This window comes from Cyprinus carpio, chromosome B2 (genome assembly GCF_018340385.1).
Source record: "Cyprinus carpio isolate SPL01 chromosome B2, ASM1834038v1, whole genome shotgun sequence".
NCBI lineage: Eukaryota > Metazoa > Chordata > Actinopteri > Cypriniformes > Cyprinidae > Cyprinus > Cyprinus carpio.
In genome coordinates, this window is record NC_056598.1 from 7,779,280 (window position 1) to 7,786,779 (window position 7,500).

The 7,500-nt window shown below is 41.5% G+C and overlaps 1 pseudogene; it reads right to left on the minus strand.

Moving 5' to 3' along the window:
• LOC122136392 overlaps positions 1-7,500 on the minus strand; it is a 34,513-nt pseudogene that overhangs the window by 14,103 nt on the left and 12,910 nt on the right.

Here is a 7,500-nt window from a genome sequence, read left to right on the forward strand (position 1 = left end):
AGGTCTGTGAGAGTGATTTTGAACCCCTTTTTGGTATAGCACCACAAGACGTCGTTCACTTGCAGAACACAAGCTTCTGGAGGACGCATAAGATTGAGCTAGTGAGTTTAGGTATGTTGGTGCCGTGCCAGTGGTCGTCTTGTAGGCAAGCATCAATTTCATGCGAGCAGCTACTGGTAGCCAGTGTAACCTGATGAGGAGAGGAGTAACATGAGCTGTTTTTGACTCATTGAAGACAACCCTCGCTGCTGCATTCTGGATCAGTTGCAGAGGCTTGATAGAACATGCAGGAAAGCCCACCAAGAGAGCATTACAATAGTCCAGTCTGGAGAGAACAAGAGCTTGGACAAGAAGTTGGGTGGCTTGCTCTGACAGGAATGGTCTAATCTCCCGAATGTTGTATAAGGTGTTATGGGGTGAAGAATCACACGACAAGGAGTGCTCAGTAAATGCCCCGGAGGGTGGATTTATTTACAAGTGAGTGTGATTTTAAGAGAAAAGTCTAGGTGGGTGCTCCGGTGCCGTGAGTGCTCTCTTCCTTCATCCCAGTGCACTGGGTCTGTGCTGTGCTCCTGTGGGGCTGGTCAGTCACACATTGCTGTCTGTGGGAGAAATGAGAGGGCGAGTTAATGCTCAGTCTCATGGAGAAGTGTCTCAAAGGTGGCAGGGCTTGCGTTGCTTAGGTAGCCGCTCCCTGATGAGCTGCAGGTGTGACCGATCAGTCTGTGATAAGGACAGGCAGGTGTTCCTCGCTTGTTTCAAGGGCGACGCTGATGAAACTTCGGGAAGCTGGCAAATTTGCAGGACCGGGTCATTGTAGCAATATGGTCTGTGAAGCTTAACTGATGATTGATCACAACTCCTAGGTTTCTGGCTGGAAGGAGTTATGGTTGACGAACCCAGCTGCATAGAGTAGCAAAACTTGCTCAAGTGTCTTTGCAATGAATGGAAGAAGGGATACCGGTCTGTAGTTTTCTAAAAGTGCTGGATTTAGAGAGAATTTCTTAAGCAGTGGGCTTACCCGAGCCTGCTTAAATGCTGTAGGAAATGTACCAGAGGTGTGAACAGAGGTGTTGATAATGTGAGTAAGTGAAGGTATGAGTAATATAGAAGGTAACTGAAGGAGGTGAGTGGGGGATAGGATCAAGTTGAGAAGTAGTAGGATGATTGGACAGGATAAGTTTGGAAACGTCCGTGCTCTGAGAGTGGAGAGAAGGAGGAGAGAGAGTGTGCATTAGTCGTTGTGAAGTTATCCTCAGTCTGTGGTTTGGAGAATTGGTCGCTGATGGTTCTTGTCTTATTTGTGAAGAAAACTGCAAAGTCGTCAGCTGTAAGAGTCGATTGAGGAGGAGGAGGAGGCGGATTAAGAAGAGAAGAGAGGGTTTTTGAAAAGTGTGCGAGAGTCAGAACGGTTGTTAATTTTGTTTTGGTAGTATGTTGTTTTAGCAGTGAAGACATTTGCAGAGAAGGAAGAGAGGAGAGACTGATACACACTGAGGTCGGTAGAGTTTCTTGATTTATGCCATTTCCTCTCTGCAGCCCTGAGTTTAGAGCGATGTTCACGGAGTACATCGGACAGCCAGGGGGCAGATGGGGTGGTGCGTGCTGGTCTAGACGACAGTGGGCAAAAAGTTGTCCAAGCAAGAAGTAAGAGTGTAGCAAAAAGTGTCCGTAGCACTGTTCGTGTCCAGAGCTGAAAAACTGAGAGAGTGAAGGAAGTGAGGATGAAACCATAGAGGATAGGCGAGAGGGAGAGAGTGAGCGTAGGTTCCGTCGAAAGGTGACCTGTGGAGGAGTGTGTGCCGATTCAGGAGTAAGTGTGAGGTTAGAAGTGATGAGGAAGTGGTCTGAGGTGTGCAGTGGAGTAACTAAAGTGTTGTCTGTGGAGCAACAGCGCCTGTAGATGAGGTCCAGTTGGTTGCCTGATTTGTGAGTCGCTGTAGTAGATGCTCGCTTGAGATCAAATGAGGCAAGCAGAGTGTTGAAGTCAGCAGCTGGGGTTTATCTAGGTGGATGTTGAAGTCACAGAGCAGTACCAGAGGAGTACCATCTTCAGGATAGTTTGATAGCAGCACGTCCAACTCCTCCAAGAAGTTTCCAACTTGACCTGGGGGGACGATAAATGACTACAAAGTGGATTTTAACAGGGTGGGTTACAGTAATTGCATCTGATTCAAATGAACTGTTCCCTGTAAGAGATGGCTGAAGATCAAATTTCCATTCATTTGAGATAAAGAGACCAGTACCTCCACCCCTCCTGGTCGTACGAGGGGTGTGGGAACCAAGTGAAATTAGTGGAGAGGGCTGCGGGAGTGGCAGTGTCCTCAGGTTTGATCCATGTCTTAGTTAGGGCCATGAGGTTGAGACCGGAATAAGTAGCAATAGAAGAAATGAAGTCTGCTTTGTTAACAGCGGACTGGCAGTTCCAGAGACCAACTGGAATAGAGAGTAAAGTAGTAGAGGTCAGAGTGACAGGCTGTAGATTATTGGTATAGGGGGTGTTAGTAGTAATAGTAGGGATTTGAAAGCACATATCGAGTACAATTGACCTAAATAAGTGTTTGAGAACAAGCTGTACAAAAAGTAAAGAAAGGGGAGAAAAGCAATACTCAAGTGCCCTGTCAGTGTCCTTGCTCAGTGGAGTCGCGCAGGTAGAGTCGATGGTCTTTACACTCATCGGTCTTCACACGAGGAGGCTTCACATAAGGGCTGCCACGACCGCTGCTGCGGTGAAACTAACCAATTCTATATTTGCCTGAGTACTTGTTATTGAAGTCAGCTGGCCACGCCTTTGACGAATTTAACAACATGACCTGAGCACGTATTAACCACGGTTAAGTAAAACAACACAGTAAGTGGACAAATGAAATACAAAACTTGCTCTCATCTGAAAAGAGGACTTTGGACCACTGGGCAACAGTCCAGTTCTTCTTCCCAGGTAAGACGCCTCTGACGTTGTCTGTTGGTTCAAGGCTCTTGATGCCTTGACCCCAGCCTCAGTCCATTCCTTGTGAAGTTCACTCAAATTCTTGAATCGATTTTTGCTTGACAATCCTCATAAGCCTGCGGTTCTCTCGGTTGGTTTGTGCATCTTTTTCTTCCACACTTTTTCCTTCCAGTCAACTTTCTGTTAACATGCTTGGATACAGCACTCTGTGAACAGCCAGCTTCTTTGGCAATGAATGTTTGTGTCTTACCCTCCTTGTGAAGGGTGTTAATGACTGTCTTCTGGACAACTGTCAGATCAGCAGTCTTCCCCATGATTGTGTAGTCTAGTGAACCAAACTGATAGACCATTTTGAAGGCTCAGGAAACCTTTTCAGGTGTTTTGAGTTGATTAGCATGTCACCATATTCTAATTTGTTGAGATTGGTGGGTTTTTGTTAAATGTGAGCCAAAATCATCACAATTAAAATAACCAAGACTTAAACTACTTCAGTCTGTGTGCATTGAATTTATTTAATACACGAGTTTCACAATTTGAGTTGAATTACTGAAATAAATGAACTTTTTCCACGACATTCTAATTTATTGAGATGCACCTGTACATGAAAAACAAGCTCAAATGGAGTTAAGGTTTTTGACCAGCGAATGACGGACATCTGTGTTTTGTTTGTCAATAGAACGGCCGCATCTGAGGCAACAAGTGCATTGCATTATACGGTTTCATCAACTTTTACAGGTTATATAATGATTATTGTAGCTATAGGGTGCTTAGTTTAATATTGGCCAAAATCTCATGATATAAATGATGATGCGCAATATGCACAGGACATTTTAAAACACACAAAAAGAATATTGGCTACAACTAGATGGCATATAGCCTACTTCTTCTCCACTCTTCAAACACAAAAAAAAAAAAAAACATTAGCCTTTAAAGACATAGTGTTTGAGTAAAGAAAACACTGTACTATTCAAACGTCAGTTATTTATTTACCCTTGCATTGCGAACAAGCAGAAACAATCTGTCTCCTCCAGGCTGTGCGCGGCGGGTCAATCTGAGTGGAGGCGGGGTGAAGTTACAAGGTTTCGCTGAGAGGTTGAGGATCCAATGGCGTTACAACCTTTTATTATTGGTTAAATATTTGTAAAAACCCTCTGATTTAAAATAATAATAACTTAATATAATAGAGATATACATTTTTCATGGCACACCTGACGGGGCTATAGGGTATGGCAACTGCTATACTCTGCCATACAGAAACACTGCCCCTGTTTTGAAGTAATTGTTTGTAGAGAGACGCGCAGACGCAGCAAGCAGGTAACTGACACACAACTGTCATCTCTATCCCTCTCTCGATCGATTGATAATTAATTGAAATACATGCTATAATTCATTCAAATAAATGTGGTCTTACCGCACTATTTCATCTCTGTGTATGATTTGAAGCTGGCAGAATGCTAGCGCTAACGAGCCATAACTGATGAAAATATTTTTACCCATTCGGTCAAATATTGCTCTGCAATGAGCAACACAAGTTTTAACTTGTCTATAACTTGGCAAATAACCATGGAATAGCTGGGATAATCAATGGCAAGCCATGTTTTAATGCACGATGTGAAGGCAAAGAACCACCCGACGCGAAGCGGTATCCCTTACTTACACATCATGATTCGTCACTGAATTAATCGAGTCAATGATTCAGTGAATCATTCATAAAATTTTTCAATGAATCAGCTGTCTGAGTGATTGATACAATGACTCAGTCATTATTTACTGCCTCCTTCTGGGACTTTTAGTTTCATTTTCTGAGCATCATATTAAAAAAAAAAAAATTCAATATTCAAATAAAAAAAATATTAATACCCATTTATTATCATTATTTATGCATTCTTGAAATAAAATATTTCTTTCTAAATCTATTCTTTGTAATGTCTTTTGGCGGTATTTCTCAGCCAAATAGATGTGCTATTATCAATTCGATTCACATCATGTAATTATTTAGATTAACAGTGTTAACCGTTTCACAGCCCCGTGCTCAGGCAAAGATCTGCACATACTTGGCGAAGCCGATGAAAAATCCTCGTGGTTGGTGTTGATGTATGCGAGCTGGACGTCGATGAGCCAGCAGCACCTGCAGAGACACAGAGACTCGTTACAGAGCTGTAATCTTGTTATCCACCTGTACACACACACGCACGTACACACACACACGCACGCCTACAGTATATGAGACGTGACGAACACACACACACACACACACACACACACACACACACACACACACACACACCCAGGTGTGTCCTACCTGCTCTTTGGCTTTGCTCTCTCTGTCACGTATATGAGACGTGACGATCCTCTCCGTCTCCTCCCGCAGACGAGGGAACGAATCCAGCTGAGTGTGTAGACAACAACATCACAAGATCAGAAGCCTGACCATAGCTTTATGTCCCAGCAGCTGCTTTAAACCCTAATGAACTACACCTGCAGTGACCTTACTGAACTAAAACACTCCTCCAGAAAAACTCATTAACTCACAAGAGAAATATGGCTCTTCACAAAACATCTAATCGTGCATGCTGTGCTAATACTACAGACTGCTGATATGAGAGGCTTTCAAACTGTGAGCAGGATATTCATCTGATGGATTTGTGTCTGAGAGTCGACCCTCGTAAAAGTGTCATGATTCAGGTGTGTCTCCACGGCTCACAGAGACACACCGCTGAAAATAAAGGTACTAATACTGACAGCGTTTAGGGAGAACTATTCCTGTAAAGTGATGAACTACACGTGTGCTCCCTCGGTGTAAGCTAAACACTGCTGATTTCACCTCACTGAGCCATGATTGAAGAAAGAAGATGAACAATGTGAGGCCTGCAGCATTTCAGACACACAGAGACCTAATGAATGGCATTTATCAGTTCAACAAAGATCTCATGATTTTCTTCTGATCAGATTGATTGATTTTGTGGTATTTTGTGGACTTGAACAATTCTAGATTTTTGTGGAAAATTTGCAATGTTATTTTAATGATAATTAGGATGCCATATTGACCATATTCTGTATGACACTAGCTGTACAACCAGTCATACATGACAGAAAAAAAGCTTGTTTATTTTTTTTGTGCCTTATCAAATTCTGACACTTTTAGACACACTTTTTTGTTTGTTTATTAAAATAAGAACAGAGAAGTAAATTAAACACAACAGGACATAAATATAGTAAAAAAAACTTTCCACTTTTACTATCACACATACAAAAGACAGAATCTGACTCAAATATAAAATAAAAACATTGCACAGTCTTCACTGTATAAATAAAATATACTGAATCTTATTAAAGCTGCATGTATACAGCGATCCAATCTAATTATGACTGTGATTCCACTCATGCAAAAATGACACGCTGCAAATGATCACAACAACCAAATAAAGAAACACACTGCAAACAGGCAAAGACCACATCAGAAAAGTTTTAAGGGAATAGAAAAGTGACAAATATGGGTGAGACATATTTTATCAATGTTTGTTCTGAAAGGTGAGATTTTTGTTTATTTTTAACACCCTGATCATACGATTCCTTAGCTTTTTTTTTAGCTGCTTATGTGCTTAATAACTTTTAACATCAGTCTTGTCCCAAGCTTTATTTTGTCATTCATGATTAAATCACAAAAAACAGCTTTCCACAGAGTTCTGGGATCTGTGAATCATGAGGAACTGCAGGACTGTGTCTGCATCAGTGTTTTATTCCCTCATACAGCAGCGGTTTCTTCATCGTATCACTGTAGCACTCAGTGGACAATACTTCTGTCACGATCGACCTTCTGGATCTTCCAAACGACACTCAATGAATTTGTTTAATACAATAAAGTTGTGTCCTTTAGCTAGTATCTGTTTCATATAAGAAATAATGCACTCATAGGGGTGTGCGATATGACGATTAAAATGTTGCATTTGAAAAAATGTCATAGTATCGTGCTACAGCACACCTCCATCTCAATATACTGTACAAAGCAGTAGAGTTACTGCACTTATTCACAATCACAAAAGTAGATTATTTGTCTGTGCTCTAAAGGCTCAAACATTGTTCTGAACTGTGCTTTCTCTGAGCGCCTACACCTCTGAAGAGCATGTGTGCTGAAGTCTGTTAGCAGTGCCTTATTACTGGATCTTTCACATCTGATTGTGCTAATACTGTCAAAAAACACAAAGGATTACATATAAATACAACTGGTTCTGTCTAAAGTGAGAGTACACTGTTGAGAGAAATGCGTGTCTGTGTATGTTAGATGTGTGCAGCTCTTAAAGCAACAGTACTAACCACGCTGCTGTTGGTCATTAAAGGGATAGTTCACCCAAAAAATGTAATTATTTTCAAACGAACAACGGCTCATTATTTACTCACTCATGTTGTCCCAAACCTGCATTAATTAATTTCTTTCTTGAGCTGAACACAGAAGAAGATATTTTGAAGAATGTGGGTAACCAAACATGATAGCGGTGAAAAATTAAATACTATGGAAGTAACTGGGGACCAGCAACTGTCAACAGAGAAAAGAA